Here is a 17,331-nt window from a genome sequence, read left to right as displayed (position 1 = left end):
AGTTCTGGCACTGACAGAAAATGCTGCTATTGTAAGATATGCAAAGTACAGCTTCCAGCAGAGACCAACACAGCATGATTCTCAAAAGCCTGGCCAGAAAGACTCTCCTTCAAGTTATTCAGCAGAACTCCTCTTCCTTGAGCAACATGGTTTGAGCACAACAACTGTAAGAACCCGGACTTCAATAAGTTACAGAGACAATGACAAACTGAGGATACTTCATGAGCTACACTTTTCTTTCTATTATATTGGGGTAAATCCATTGATTCCTCTCATACCGCTGGGATCATGCTGGATTCCAAGAGAGCGCAGAGCCTGCGCTCTGCATGTTGAGTTCTGTGCAAACACCAAAGAAAAGAAAGAAAACATAGTCCCACTTTTACAAATAGATTGTAGCCACAAGATAGATGCTGATAGTTGAATACATTTTCTCCAGTGTATGACTTCAGGCAACCTCATAGAAATAGCATCTTCCTTGCTTTCAAAAGTTTGAATAGAAATAAGCACGCTGCACCGAGAAGTGGATCAATGATGCAGCCTGGTTTTGCTTCACTGAATTTAATAAACAACAATTTAAAATAATAATCCTTAAAAAAAAAAAAAAAGGTTCTTTGTGTTTTGTAACCTCAAGGTTCCTTAAATTACATCCCAGCTAATCACTTTCCTTCTCCAGAAAACACCTCTTAGCCATTCATGTCACGAACTTGATGACTTGTTGAAGATACTTGACCTCAGCAAAGAGGGATACTCTCAGATAGTGCTGTGTGTATTTTATTGACTGAAAGAAGTAGATGAGAATCAATGATAAAAATGTCTCTGATGGTAAATGACTAAGAATCTGATCTGCTCATTGAACTTAATGACCTTTTTTTACTGATTTCAAATGGACATTGGCTTATACACACAACTCCCCCACCCCAACCCTGCTGACTGTCAAGTAAGAGAGGCAGCATGTTCTCAATTCACCAATTGCATACAACTCTGTTCCTCTTGAAAAACTTGTGTGATTAATAAAATATACTGAATGGAAAGATATTTTCCAATTTTCCTGGTCACCAGTCGGCAGTGTTTAAAAAATAAATATTTAAAGCAGCGATGTTTGGTTTCACGCTCTACGAGCCCACCTCTTTACATTTTTCTTTCACTGCTGGTATTAATTTAGAGTTGTATTTTCAGCTCCAAGAAAACTATTTATGTGAATGGTCGACATCAACCAGTCATTATTTTTTCTTTAATCTTTTATTGTTTGCATCTTGAATGATTTGGTTGACTGTGCGTACTTAATCCACATTTTTACCTCATGTATGAGAGTTCTTCCTCCTTTTAAAAATAGCTTCTTTGTTACCATACATTAAAATGCGATGTGTTATTCAGATAAACCATTACTAGTTCCTAGCAATTCAGCTATATAGAAATACTTTTGCCATCTTTAATGTCCTTGATGCTGTAATTCAGTTTCAGAGAAGCATAATCACATATAAAGACACCTTACTTTGGCAGCATGACATTCAGGGAATACAGCGTCAATACCCTAGCTAAGAAGTCTCACAAGTCACCTACCTAATTCTCTATGTATCCTAGAGAAACTTACCCCTTCCTATCAGGATACAACAAACTATCCCTCAGATAAGGCTGTTCTTTTGAAGGAGAAATACCTCTTTTACATTTGACTTCTCCCTCTTTCAGGTTTACATGCCCCTTGGAGGCAAGTTAGCAAATTACACAGGAAAATTTATGCGATAAGTCAGTCATTTCTTATGCAAATATTATGTTCTGCTTCAGGGTGTATCCTTAAGCTGCCTTAGATATTTACCTCATAGTTTTTGAAAGTGTTTCTTCTCCTATAGCAAAACGGTAATGTCTTGTAGAAAGGAAATTATACTGAAGTTTGTGATGAAACAATCTGCAGGCATTTTAAAAGGCATTATTACTAGAATTGGCGAAGAATCCTCAATAAGATTTTGCTGCCTAGGAATTGTCTACCCATTTACAATTCATACTGGGTCATTGAAAATTAAAGGGATGAAAGAAACCAAGGAAGTTTGCTCCTTGGACTACATTAGCTATTTCACCCTGTGGCAGTATATTTGTTTAACCTTTTCTATCCCTAGTCACACTTTCCCAACTCTGATCTCTTTGGTGTGAAGCAGTATGAATTTATTTTTGCATCATATTTCTTACTATAACTTGTTTATTTTGTCCAATTAGTAATCAACATTTTTCTTGACAGCACATGACAATTTGAGAAATATACAAAATGACCTAATTTTCTAATTTGTTGACTAGACTCATAATTAGCATAACTAATCTCAGTGTTAGCGCTTCTGAAATTAAAATGGCCTGATTTTGAGTTCCTAAAGTTAGATGTTATGTGCCAATTTTAGAAACACCCACTTACAAGTCTGGTCTACATCAAAGCATAAAAAACATCTCAAGAATACCATTCAGAAGGGAGAGGAAGAAAGTCCTAGCTGTAAGGGCTTATTTCCAGGAAAATACACATTTGAATTGGGTGGGGGATACGCAAGGACATTTTCAGAGGCTGGAGTTTCCTGGCGCGACTGCCCAGACGTAGCCACTACCATGACGCAGAATCCCGGCAGGGGGTTGGCATCAAGGCAAACATTCAAGGTTACTTTAACATAGCTTTTCCTGTATTTGATAATACCTATCTTCTGCTAAGGACAAATTAGTTTAGAACTTCTCCTACCCCGCAATTATTTTTTTTTCATCAGTTGGAGCAGCTGCCAATTTACCACACTTTGTGACCCGTATTAGCTTGCTTTAGAAACCAATCTAGCAGTAATCAGCCTTTCCCAACAGGAAGAGCCTCAGCGTTCCCTACTGAGGGGATGGAGAGAGACAGTATCATCAAGTGCTCCACAGAAACAAATGCAAACCCAGGTCTGCCTCCGTTCTCTGAGAGCTGCCAATGGAGTAGCTGCCTCAAAACATTTTACCTCAAAACTCTGTAAAACAAACGATTCATTATGCTCAAGAAAAAGTTATATTCACATTAGTTTCTAGTATTAATCTGTGTTTTCATTATAGGTATTTCATTAAGCATGTCACATTTGACAGTGCCGTTGTGCACAATTATATGATAGTAATGAAGTCAACACAGTGCATCTGAAGACGCAAAAAAGCAAGTAAATGGTGACCTGCATACATAACTGCATTTATAAAAGATACCCATTACTAAAAGTTTATTAGCAAAGTCAAGAACTGAGAAATACCCAGTAAGAAACAAAGTCCACCTCTCTTTCTGAGAAATATTTTTCACTACATTATGTAATACTGACGTTAGATTTGACATTCCAGGAAACATTTTTAGATGCATTGCTAGATAGCAAGTTGGAATTGTTATTTTCCTTAAGGTTCATCAGGTAACATACTGTGAAGAGGTTAAAGCACTCTTTGAGTAACCAAAAAAATTATTTATATTTTGGCAGTGGTAGTAATTATTAGAGTATCATAAACAAATCACAACTCTGCCTTTATAAAAACTAGGTAATACCTATTTATCTGGGAATTGACTCTGGGATGAATATCCCCGGGAACCAAAACTCACCACTTCTGCCACAAGTGCAAAAGATGTCTTTCATTTCACTTTCTTAGCACAAATAAATACATCACACATTTAAAAAGTAATAAAGATAAAACCTACCAACCCCTCCCCCCCACAAAAAAACCCCTCCACTACAAGTCTAAGGAGAAGGTAAGAAAATAAAGAATCCATGACAGACTTGGTTGCTTAATGTACTACTGAGAGATGCTCCGATCCTGAGCTAATAAACACGATACAAAAATTCCTACAGAGCAGAATAGAATAGTCCAATTCACATGCAAAGCATCGTGCCCAAAGCATTAGGTGTTCCCTGGAGGGACATAATACAGTGGTGATGACAATAGCTGAAGAAAAGAAGAAAAAGCCTTTAGAGTAACTAACCAGAAGTTAGAACAATTGACACTTCACACTGAAAGACAATAAAGACAAAGAGGTAGAAAAAGACAATGGCACTGGACAGCTGAAAGTACCAAAGGTCAATCTGACCAGACAACCCATGGGAGACAAGGCATGCCATTGGGTATATTAAGATACATAGAAAGTATATCAAGGAGTCCAGTGTCAAGAAAGGAGTATTCTGTATTTTCCTGCAGTTACAAAAATAAGAACACAGTTTTGGATCTCATGCAGGGATGGCTGTGAACAGACCTTATTTTTTGCCAGCAGAACTGGCAATTCCAGTTCTAGTTTGCTTCTATTCTTCTACCAGTCTTTATGTATAAAGATGAATACAGTGATTACAGGTGAAAAAGATGGATGCTATGCTTTGCAACCTAGACAATTTTTGGTGGGAAAGGTACTGACCACAGCAGCTGCACTCAGATACAAGGAGGCTCATCTGGCTGATGAGGTGGTATGAAAAAACCACCAGTGTAGGGATGGTTTCGTATCTGGGACCCAGTGAGTTTGCACTGGTTGCACCTGCAAAACATCACTCCTGGCTATACCTTCAAACAGGTCCAAAACCATAAGATACAAAGAGCAACTGAGGAAAACAGTATTCTTTCACCAGAACATTAAAAAAGAGCCATTATTTCAGTCTAGCCACATTTCTCCAGAGAAAATTAAGACACTAATAGTTATCACATATATATGGAATGCATACAAGAATAGCATAGGTTATAATTAGCTCAGCTTCTGGTGTTAGAGAGACACAAATTAAAAGACGTGGCAGCATTTTGATTGCTTTCTTGAAATATCTACTTGTTTCCTTTTTCAACTGTGACCAAACAGCTATATTTGAACATTTTATTTAAATTCGGGAAATACTGCAGTTTAGGGGCAACAGGTCACAGGACATATTTCCAGGTCAGTCTTGTACAGAGCCACACATGCAGTATTTTCATATAAGGTGCTTACCACTTTTCTAAAAGATCCAGCTCTTCAGTTAAAACAACATTACAAAAAGTAAAAATCAGGAGTCATAAATTAAAGGCATAGTATAAACTTCCTTAATTTCAAGAACCTCGAAATTATAATGAGCTTAGAGTCAGGGTTTTGGTTCAGTTCACTACATAGCCAAGCTGAAGACCATTTACATGATTCAGATTTGCATTTAGGTTCAGATTCTGAACACCACTGTGGGCCAGATATTCAGGTCCAGGTCTTGCTTTGGGTCTATCTCAGATAGATACAGCCAGGGAGCATGGACTGGCTGAGAAGATCTGTCAAAGCAAGCAATTTCTTTTATATACTGAATATAAAAGATGCATTTATTAATATATAAAATGGATCAGGTTGTTATTGCCTGGTTACCTGGGGTAACCATTTTTACAGTACATTTGTGTTGAGATTCAGACATCTTTACAACTAAACTGATTCTTCTTTATGTATGAAACATGCCTGGAATGGAGGATTCTGTTTACTGAAAACTGGAGTGATTTGTAGCAATGCTAAGTGTTGCAGGTGTACCAACAGAGATACTTACTTCATATGATCATGTTTCGAGGACACATATGGCAAGCTTCAGCTATTTCTCTCTCAAAAGGGATACTGGAATGCTTGATCATACATTTCTCCTTAATAAAAAGTCTCTCTATTTTATATAACAAAAGCAAAATAGTGGGCATAAGCATCCCTGTTTCTGTTTAAAAAGACAGATACATGCTGTTTTTCGTATTAATTTTACTTTCAGCTTCTCTAAATGATAATTCTTCTAAGATCAAATCTAATTTAATAGATATGATACCTATTAGAAAACATCTTCTTTATTACTCCATTTTGCTCTGTATGTGTGCATAGATCAGTATTCTTTGGAAGACTGTGCCCTACACAGCTATTGCATAAATGTAATGGTTATGGTATTACTTATGCTCATCCAGATAAGAAAATTAATGAGCTTTGTATCTTAGGTAAAGGTGATCTGAAAACTGTTAGTATCTTTTTAAAAACTAAGATGTGGCTACTGCTACTTAAGGATATGAAGCTTACACAAGCTATTTTTATATTAAGTAGCTTTTATAAACATAAAAGCTAATGGTTACAAATTCCCATAATTAGAAAAGTGTGAGTTAATAACAATTATATTAGGGAAAATATTACAGACTTCTTGCTACAGAGGGTGTCACAGTTGTAGAAATTACAGGATACATTTTCTTCTGAGCCAGCTTTGTGCACATACAGCGGAAAGGAAGGCTGGTCCTGACCGTAGAGCAACAGCTGAACTGACCTAAGCAATATCACCACAGCACCAGTGGAGAAATTATATCTTTGCACACCCTTTGACCTGCTCTAAATATTGTCCATGTCAGAATTTGTCAGTTTAGTCCATTGCCAAATCAAACCGATTCTGATATTTATTGAGAGCTTTTTATTCAGATAATTACTTTTACTTGGTCAAAACTAGGAGTCTGATCTGGGTTGCCTACGTAATTCTTTAGGCAGTGCCACACAAGTTTGACAATACAACAATAACCGCATAAATTTTTTATCTACCAAATTTCAGAATGGGCCTTTTTTGCTCTAACTGTATTTCTATTTGAGAGTTTAGGGCCTGTAAGTGTGCAGAAAAACCAGAGACTGGTGAATTTAAGCTGCACTTCTGTTGGAAACACCCCTCACGACTGCCCCACTGCCTCCAAATAATAGCATCTACAAACACCAGTTATTGTATTTTTGGAAGACTGATCCTTTAAAAGTGTCAATGTGTGAAATAGTACTATCAAAACATGTTTATATGTATTATGGTCCCCCTAAAATGCACAGTTTTCAAACTGAAAGAAAAAGAATTAGCTAAAGTAGCTTAAATACATTTCTATGGATCATTTCACAATCACAATCTGGATTTCATAATTATAACAAGATCTTCATCTAGGAGTACAAAGAAATATGCAAACATGACCAGGGATCACATGCAATTAGACAGCAACAAAAAGCTAGTGATAGTATACACCAAACAATAAAAAAATCCTTACTCAAACAACTCAGACTAAACACGGGTCAATTCCCTTGAAGAAGAATTGTTAGTTCATAAGTCTAACATGGTAAATCTGCCCTCTGTCAAAGGGGTTATCACAATACTAATCCCAAGACATTTACTAATGTTCAAATATTTATATTTTCTCTGCTCTTAAGTAGACTATATTTGTAATCAGATTTGCCTGGTGAACATAAACAACGGTGACTGTCAGTAAAGGATATTTCATTTTGGATCTACTTGCTCAGACAGGAATAAGCTGTTAACTTCAAGTATTTCCAAAGCATTATACTTTGAGTTACATTCAGATGGGCTTGCTTTAAGTGGTTTTTAAAAGAAACACCATTAATCTGGCAAAAATTAACCTAAGAGACGATATTAACTTTTACAGAAATGAAAATTATGAAGAACAGAAGCACCAGGAGAACACCATACGGAAAAAGGATGCCTAATGGCTTCCCCAGGGAAAGCCTATGATTTCTTAAACATAAAAAAAATTTTCATTTCCTTCAAGCTAGAGATACAAAGCGATACAAGACTTAGACACAGCTGGAGTTTCAATATCAGACCATTAGAACTGACAAGATATTTTAATTACTGGTCTGAGGACAACTCTTTTTTGCTTTATACGCAACATTTTCAAACTTTAGGATTCTCCTAAATGTGACAAACTGCTCAGATATAATGAGAAACCTTTATGTTATTATGTTAACTGATTTATTCAAATAATTTAATGAGGCCATATCATGCAGACAGTGAGCTCTCTGGGCAGATACTGTCTTTACTATTTGTCTATATAGTAGTGAACAAAATGGAGCCTGATCCTATACTAGCAAATGTTGGTATTATTTATTGTTCATTTAACAATTCTAAACACATCTCAGGTTACTTACAGCCACTTGATAGCATGGTTAATAGAAAAAATCTTCTTTTATATATTTCACTTCTTTTGCATGATACTTTTTGTTTTCTAAGCTGGAACCACAGCTGGCTATAGAAATTGCTACTTTTTTTGCCTGGCCTGAAGAGCAGAAAGGCTTTCTCTCTTCCCGAATTCTGTGCCAGGGAGGAATCACAATTACTCATGACTATCCCCAGCACTATCTTCAAAGATAATCCTTCAGATATCTTGCAAGAAGGAAGCACAAGCTACTCTATAACATTGATGAGATGAATGGTTAACAAAAGGGTGCTTAAAAAGCCCAGGTAAGAAGGAGAATAATTGCTACTAACATTCAGAAAAAGGCAGGTACACAGATGACTGGTGCTTCTTTCCTTCAAAGGAATCTATTATGCATAGTTCCCGATTCTCATTATTGTTAGCAGTTCTGTCTCTTGTTTGAACAGGTATATACCAGAACTAACCCCTCTCCCTCCTCCCACCTGCTGCTGTCCTCATTACCTGCATTTAAAGCTCTAGTCAGCACCATGACCAGATGGACTCAGTCTTCATGTCTGACTCCCCTTCAGCTTTTCTTCTAATATCACCAGAAAGGTGGGAAGTATGATCTTCTCTCTTTTGTAAAGTGGAAGTTAATCCAGCAAGAATAAGCTTGAGACCAACAATTAATTTCACTTGGAGCAGGCAATGCAATCTTATTATACTGTCTTTCAGTCATGACACATTTAGCTAAGGATCACAGACATTGAGCTAGCCGAGCCTAAATCTGTAAAGCCTTCATATCCCATTAAAAGTCATCTTAGTTCACTCTATATATCTATCAACAACTTTTGATGTCACTGGATTTCAATCAGGGCAGGACTGGGATTACTATTTGCAAAGCTACTAGCATCTACATTACTTTTCCACTCTGGTACCAAAATGAAAATTTGAAAAAGTGAAGTAAGAAAGAAAACATAATTTATTGCAAAAAAAATAAGGGTTAGAAAAAAACTGGTCTCCTCAAGGAGAAAAAAACCCTGAAGGTTACAGCTCTGAAGGTTGTTTTCCACTGCCTTTATTTTTCAAATGTGATAATGTCCTTTTATAAGCACCCCAGTAAGAGTTTGCAGCCTTCTCCCAGGGACTGTAAATCCACTGCTTTTCTCCTCTAAATTTTTAATGGATACCATTGTTTCCTCAAATTGCACACTAGGGATTGAAAGAATCAAGATTATTCTCAAGTACATCAAATTCAGTTTCAAGGGCCTTTATGACACACAAAACTGTATCAAGGGATGTTTAATAGGCACAACAGATTCAATCCTGAAAGGTGAGAGAGCACTGCACCGGTAGATAAACAGTGTTAACCATACCCACAGTGGGAAGCAGTTGAGATAGAAACGTGCTGGCCAAGGAGTCACTGCTAAAGCGCCGCCAAGCCATTCATTAATAATAATACTAAGTATAATGGCTCCCTTTATTTAACAGTCTTTGGATAAAACGTTGACCTTTGAGCTGTCTTCTGCGGAGTATCAGAAGAGAGAGGTGTCTGACAGGACGTGTTGTTTGCTTGCTAAGCCCTCTATATGGACAGCAGCGTTGCAAAAACGATCCATACAGGACAGGGAACGGCCCCTTCTAGAGCAGATCAGAAGGTGGGAAATCCCTGAACCACCTCCTCCCCAGAACAAACATCATCACAAGAGTCTATTAGAGACTAATTTTCAAAGCAAATCCAGTGAGTCACTACTTAATGACATTTTGACTTTCAACTATAAGTTAAGGAGTAAGCTAGAGAGTTATGTCTATGACCCTGTTCAACCTGGCTAGAAGCACAGTCTGTATTTGGATTTTAGAGTAATTCATTCTGTTAAATATTATATGAGAACTAAAACCCAAGTATAAACTTAAAGAATGCTGCTTCTTGCAGAGAAAATACTTCATTGCACTGTGAGGCCTTCCATGTAGCATAGTCCTAGTTTTTTTTATATATAAGTGCATATTAAGAGTAGATTTTTTCATTAGTATAAAACCAAAAAAGAATAAACCTTATTTCCTTGCTATCTAGAAGGAGACAGAAGAGAGCAGACCTCACTTCATCATTATATTGAAAGCAAATACTAGAGGGACGTGCAAGAAGGCAGAAGTTGCATCTACTTAGCAAACTTGTATCAATAGCCTCAGTGTGCAGATGCTATGGTGTACACAGCCAGAAAGAAACTTGATGCTAGTTTAATTAACTGATACAGACAGCACTGCTAGTTTGAGTTAAAAAAAAAAAAAAAAAAAAAAAAGTGAAATGATAATATCAATGCCTAGGAAATATCAAATCACTTCACTACAGGAAGACTGGAGATGATCTGTGACCTTGAATCCAATCCCCTCCACTGGATTATAAATAAACATGAAAATAAATGATTACAATAACTACAAAATGTTTATACTGCTGAGGCTAATGAGCCTGGGCACAGTGCCGTGTTAGGGCACTGTAATGCTTCTGGGAACAGAGCTGGTGCAGCTGCCCCACTCTGCTGTGCTCTGTAGGCGTCAGCCCTTCATGGAGCGACCTTCAGGTGAGCTGCTGCTGCAACTGCTTTTAGATACTACAGCTTCCTCTCCATTTCAGTCTGAATTCAGTTTTCTAGAATTATACACAGTATTTCAAGGAAGAATTTAGCAGTGCTTGGAACACTTTCTAGTAAAAGTAAGGTCCTGACACTATCGGAGAGCACCGACACATGACACAATCACAGTAGGTTTGCTCATGGCTTTGGCACACAGATGGTTCCCAGTCATCTGGGCTGCATAAATATACATTCAAATATTCCACTCAGCACAAAGCAATGAACCTCCAGCTTATAGAAGTGTTTGTTGTACAGCTGAAGATCTTGTAATCGATCATTAAATGTATATTTTTAACTTGTGCTATTAAGCTTCCTTTTATTTCTATTCTTTCACTCCACAAAATATTCAAATTTTTCATGTATCATGTCCTAAAGAGGCCTTCCAGCTTGTTTTTTTCAGGAAATTTCATCAGCATACTAATATTTTATTACTTCTTTGGACCATAGTCACTGACAGAAAATTAACTCCAATATATATATTTAAGGAACTCCTTCAGCCTGGTAAATTCCCCTCTCCATATACCCCTTGTCTTCTTCTCTCTAAGCAACTCTTCAGCCACGTTATATTTCTCATGCTGGTCCTCATTTTATTCCAGCTATGTGATTCCCCAGGTGATAACATATCAAAAGCTTTACTGAAGTCCAGTAGTGTTTCTTTCAAGCCTTTGTTGCTGGAGTACATTCCAAGTTAGTGAAAAAAAAAAAAAAAAACCCAACAACTTTGCTACATAGGGGCTGCTTCTCAAAGGAAGAAGAGACATTGAAGATATGTTGTAAGGCACATACAACTTTGATTTTGCTTTCCATAGGAATTTAAATATGTAAAGATAAAGATATCTCTCCTATTTTGCATGCACATTATTTTATGTTCGTCATTACCTGCAACTAAAGATTAGACTGGGAGGAAACAGGCTCCGCACTAGCTTTGCACTAATTGGCTGCTGCATATGTATGTACACAATAATAATGAAGAATAAAGGAAAAAGGTATTTTGTTTTGACTGATTAACAGCCCTAGTGGAACAAAGTAAAAGTACTACCATTACAGCTGCTTCATTGTAGTGATTCTTTCTAGAACTTTTTGCATCTTCATTCCTGTCTGACTTCCTGCCAGTTACATGTATTTTATACATTTGTTGGCATATTCATCAAGAGAGTATGCATGCGGGAAACCTAAGTTCAGTTTGGTGAAGACTCTATAAATATTTTGTCTTATATTTCTGATTTATGAACTGAACAAAAATTTTAAAACTATTCAGTCTTCCCATTGCTGGAACATTTGCACAGTGACTAAATTTATTTCTCTCTGTCTTTTAATTTCTCCAGTAAGATTGACAATTTTATACAGTATGCATATGCGAAAGCACTTTTTGTTATTATTCTGGAAAGCAGGATTAGTGATTCTTATACTGGATATTTTTAACCATTCTAAATCAATACTAATGCATGTCATGGGCACTCAGTATCTCTGAAAAATCTGCCTCAAGTTTACAGATATTATACTATGAAATGAGATCTGGCCATTTTGTGTTCAACAAGAACGAATAAAACATTTGGAAGTTGGAGAGCTTTTAAAGTTCCACTAAGCAACCTTTGTGTTTAAGTTCCAGACAGCTGGCTTTCACTTGAGTTGTCAAATTGCATTACATATTTTTATTTCCCTTCAAACATATCAGTCTAGCTGTTTGCCAGAGTCACCCAGAACAGCTGATCATATCTCACATGTGGGCAGCAAATAACCACACAAGCCGTGAACGGTGGATGCTGTCCTGAGTTCCAGTAAAGCCTGACTGCAAAACATCTGAAACATTTTTCTATTCTCATGGAAGTTTAGCAAACCTCTGTGTCTTTTATACACAAGAAAGATGATTTTCACTGATCAGATTTAAAGCATTTGAAACTACAAATAATCCGCTGAAGACCTCAAAGCTTATTTGCATGTCTCTTGTTTAAGGACTGACAGTGTGTGCTGGTTATGACATAATATTGCCCGATGGAAGGATTTAACATATCTACCTTGAAGCGAGTTAGAAAAGAATAGCAAAATCCAGAAGTGGGAATGCCAGAGTTCAGAAGGAAGTACAAACAACACATTAGTAATTATATTTCAGTTTGCCCCATCTCAACATTCACTGTCTCTTAGTATCCTGGATTTTATGTTTGCCATCCTCTTCTCTGTGATTAATAGAAAATGAAAAAAGTAACCCTCTAACAAAGAAAACCAATAAATTATGAACAAATAAATATGTCAAACTGTTAATACCCCTAAACCCAGGATCTTAATCGTATATAAAATTAATGGGTCAGATGACAGAGTTTTTATGATGACCGCTGCTGTGCTGCAACAGAGGACCCACTGCCTTCAAGTGGAGGAATAAAGTAGCAAATGTAAGCATCGCAACAAATAGCGCTACTATCCCATCCCGAGTTGCAGCCTCTGAGACTGCATGGGTGCGTGCTGCAGGTCTGAATCGCTTTTGAAAGCGGGCCACTGTTGATGTTTAGGTTTAGATATCAAAGTTTGAAATTTTGGCAGTATGGTTTTTTTTTTCAGGCTCGTAGTCTCTGACTCTATGAGAAATCAGTTCTCTTTTTGCTTTGCTCTTTAGTTCACAAATTTCTCTCTTCTCTTTACTTTTAGTTGCTCTGGTTCTCTTTTTTCCTTCAGGTCACTTCAGTTTCTTACTCACTTATTATTCAGTTGCTTATTTCAAAGCATTTTGCAAACCAAGCTAGTCTGCGCACATTTTCTCAGTGTTGGGCAGTCACACCAGGAATCCTCATCTCCTCATGGCACAAATTTATCAAAATATCTGCTCAGTTTTCAAGCGCCTGACCTAGCAGCTCTTCCAATTTATATTGCAAGAATGGAGAGGAAATTTTGGATTTCTTCCCTGGAGTGTGACTTGAGGCACGGTTTATACAGTTGAAGAGCAGAGGTGCTGAAGCCAAGACTTCTGGTCTCTGTTTGTAAACTCGTTCCCTGCCATTCGAAGGGTGTGTTTACACAGTATCACATAACACTGTGATGACTGCGTTGTCATAACTGTAATAAATTCTTTCATCCCCTTCTGCTGTTGGGGGATGGAAATGGGATGGGACCCTGATTAGGACCTGCCAAAAGAGTTTTATCTCTATTAACTCTTCACCTGATAACCACCAGTTCCTAAATTGAGACAGCCTCTTTAGAGACCCAAAGTACACCTCAGGGGTGATGTATCCACTCCAGTACCTGCAGACCCCTGTAGTTAAACTGGCCATCCTGTGAGGAAAAATATATCCTGAGCTTCTCAGACCACCCTCCGATTACTCCTGCTACCTGACAAATACCCCCTCCGGCAGAGTGGCTGGCCAGGTCCCCATGCATTCAAATACAGAACTGGGACTGACAAGGCGGCCCGGGAAATCAAGCAGCAAGATGCTTTATAAAGATGCACAGTAAAGTCAGCTCCGACTGCAGCTATTACTCTGGGTTCTCCTGTATATTTTATTAGGTTACTACTGACTGTAACCCATTTCTCCTCCCTCCTGCTATTCAGTTCGCTGTTAGCTTTGCCACATGAGCTGTGCGTGTCTGTGAGAACGCAGGGGGAGCCACAGACAGAATCAGATTGCAAGTGCAAAGTTTCTTGCCTCAGAAAGTTTCAAGGCACTTGATACTCAGCCTTCCTTTCTCTGTGCTGAACTATTCCAGTACTTTTCAGACTGCTGCATGGCTCTCAATATCTTATAAATCACATGCCATAAAAAAGTATTATATAAGGATCTTACTACCTCCATGGTCTTCAACATATCCTCAGCATTTCAGAGAACAGACATGACAAATTGATGGGGAGGGAGGGAGAGAGAGGGGAGGGAGGGAGAGAGAGGGGAGGGAGGGAGAGAGAGGGGAGAAAAAAGCAATCCTGTTTGCTAATTGAGTAAAACTCTTTCCTCAGTCACTGTTAAATTTCAGGGTAGCTGGCATTCATGCACAATGCAGACTAATGGGGCAAAGTAACCTGCATGAATATTACAGATCTATTGGGCTACATAATACATCTGAGCACTGTGCAAAGAAACTGGACTAGTTTTATGGTAAAAAAAGCCTAATCAAGAATGGATGTAGCTCCACCCTTCTTCTGGAATATGTGCTAACGTCCCTTATCAGCTAGATAAGACCTAATATATGACTGTATCATGTAGACTTCCAACCTAAGGCAGGACTAATGTGGCTCTCTCCACACAGTCCTGTGTTATGCGGTGTGCACATCTCTGTGCTGAAGGAGCCAGACTGTGGAAGGACGTTTAGCAATAACCTATTTCACATGGATAAGGCATCAAAGATTGAATTATTCAGCATCAATGTAAAGCTTTGAGGTCTTAAATATGTCTTCCTATATGTGGTCTATATCCTATCTAATCTCAGGGACTATCAGAGTAGACAAATTCAAAGTAATGCATATTATTTTCTAAGCATACTCAGTTAAATTATCATTTTACAAGCCTATATAGCTTTACATCTTTTGGAAAAAAGAGAAAAGTAATTTTCTATGTGTGTATACTGCCATTCTTTCTAAAATGAGAATAAAGTACTCTTAGATGATTTGTGTCAAAAGCCAGTCAACTAAAGATACGGTAGTTAGGATTATTTAGTGTGAAGAACACACATTACATGCTATGCCTCTATACCTCACATTCTTGAAAGGGATGATTTACACAGGTGGTCTTTGAGCCGAAATACGTAGGTATCAGATGAAGGGGATATACTCAGGCAGACATTCAGAAGGCAGAAGCTAGCTAGCCATTCTTCCCAGGCTATTATTAGATTCACTGCACTTTCTGTAGTAGCAGCCTGCTGCTTCCCAACCAGCTGGTTATCATCTTCAAAGCTCACCCAAATTCTTTCAGGGGTTTCTTTGGACCTCCCTCTGGAAAAATTCCATTTTCTTTGGAGTTAAGAAACATCAAAAGATTAGATTGCGTCAGGTTTTTTTTTTTTTTTTTTTAAAGGAGCTAGTTTATTCATCTCAAAGCAAAAGCAGAATTATCAAGCTACATCTGACTATTCAAGCTTTCTGAAAATCTTTTAAAAAATGTTGTTAAAGAAATGCTAGGCAAGCCTGATCACGACCCTGTTCTATATTTGTCTCTAAATGTATCTTAAAGGCATATGGAAATCTGGAATTAGGATAAGAAGTCCCCAAATCAGAGAAATCAAATTGAGAGGAATTTTATTGCAGGGTAATTAGTGGGCCTGGGCTGTCTGTTTTTAATTAAACCAGGAAAAATAGATTCATTTTATCTGAACTAGTAATTTCACTCCAAACAGATGTCTACCAGATAAACTATGCTAATGCATATAGTAACATCATAATTTCTTTATGAGCAGATTTCTATGCAACAGGATGAATATTCTGCAAGCACAGAACTGAATACCATGTAAATATATGGCTGGATGTAGAATATATCAGCACAAGTTGCAGCAGTGTAGACCAGTAGGCTGAACACAGGTATGGGATTTGAGACTCTTGTGTTGTTGCTTTGCCACATATCTGCTTTGGAAAAACTTTTAAAGTGAAATACTTATTGTCCTGCCTATTAAACTACAAGATCTGAAGAGAAGGAACTCTTGGCCACTATGGTTATGTTCACAATGCAGATCAAAGCAGAGAAAACCAGCCAAACCTCACTCTTAGCAAGCATACAGCTGTGTAAGTGCAGAACTTTCCCCAGGCTATTTTCTCAACGGCTCCATGGCTATAAAGCTTCTCATGCCTGAGCCAGCCTGTAACAAAAATACTTCTCAAGCATCTTTACACAGTACTGCACCGTATTGCGCACACAACTGTATACCCATTATGTGCCCATATGTGCCTAAGACAGTAGGTCCTGAACCTAGTCTGAGCCTCCAGACATTACTGTTGTATAAATAATAACCCTCGATTTTTAAAGTCATCATTTATATCTTTGTCCTGATGTATACACGGCAAATAGCTTTGCTCAAAAGATGTTGAGCCAGGCTCATATGCACTTATTCGCAGAGTCCATAGCTCATGGGATACATTGACTTCAAAGTTATCTTTGGGTAAAAATGAAGGCAAGAAAGAGAGAGAGGGAAAAACAAAATAGGACAGAGAAATCTTTCCCCAGTGGCCAGTGGGGAAGATCAGTGATGGGGTCCCCAGAAAAACATCTTCCTCTGGGCTTTCTCTCCAGAGCAGTGCGTAGTGATGAAGAAGATGACAACAATTTCCCCTAGCACTGTAAATTTTTCATCAGGACCCACTTAAGCTTCCTGTTGGTAGTTGCTGTTTATGGTGCTTTTAGTGGGATTGGAGCATCCTTAATGGGCATGTTGACACATGTGCTGCACACTTACTGGTTACTAAGCTTCTCTGCATAGGTAATGCGTATTGGATGTTCAAGTGACTGCCAGTTACTTTGTTCTGCACTAAATTTTGGTTCTCTTCTAATATAAACCAAACGCCACAAAATAATGAGTAAGAAAAGGTAGGGGGGAAACAGGGATGGTTTTCACATTAGTGGCATCCGCTTCCCATGAGAATCTGCTGTAGCAACAGCAGCAGGGGTTGCAGGCGCAAGGCCGGGAGGACGACGGCCCGAGAACAGCAGCGTGAACCAAGGGAAAGGAGGCTGCCACAGAGGCTCTGGGCAAACGCCGCTACGGCGGCTTATGCCAAAGGCTGCAGCGCTGGGAGCGAAAGGCAGGCGACGGGCTGGGCAACGGGAAGCCCTTAGCACGACAAAGGATCAGGCACCTAAGGCGCTGTGACACGAGAGGTTTGGCAGGTTGGGAGAGAGAAGCCAGAAGAGCTTGGATAAAACAGGCACTTGGAGAG

The sequence above is a fragment of the Apteryx mantelli genome, chromosome 8 (genome assembly GCF_036417845.1).
Source record: "Apteryx mantelli isolate bAptMan1 chromosome 8, bAptMan1.hap1, whole genome shotgun sequence".
Classification (NCBI taxonomy): Eukaryota; Metazoa; Chordata; class Aves; order Apterygiformes; family Apterygidae; genus Apteryx; species Apteryx mantelli.
This window is presented reverse-complemented; position numbering follows the sequence as displayed.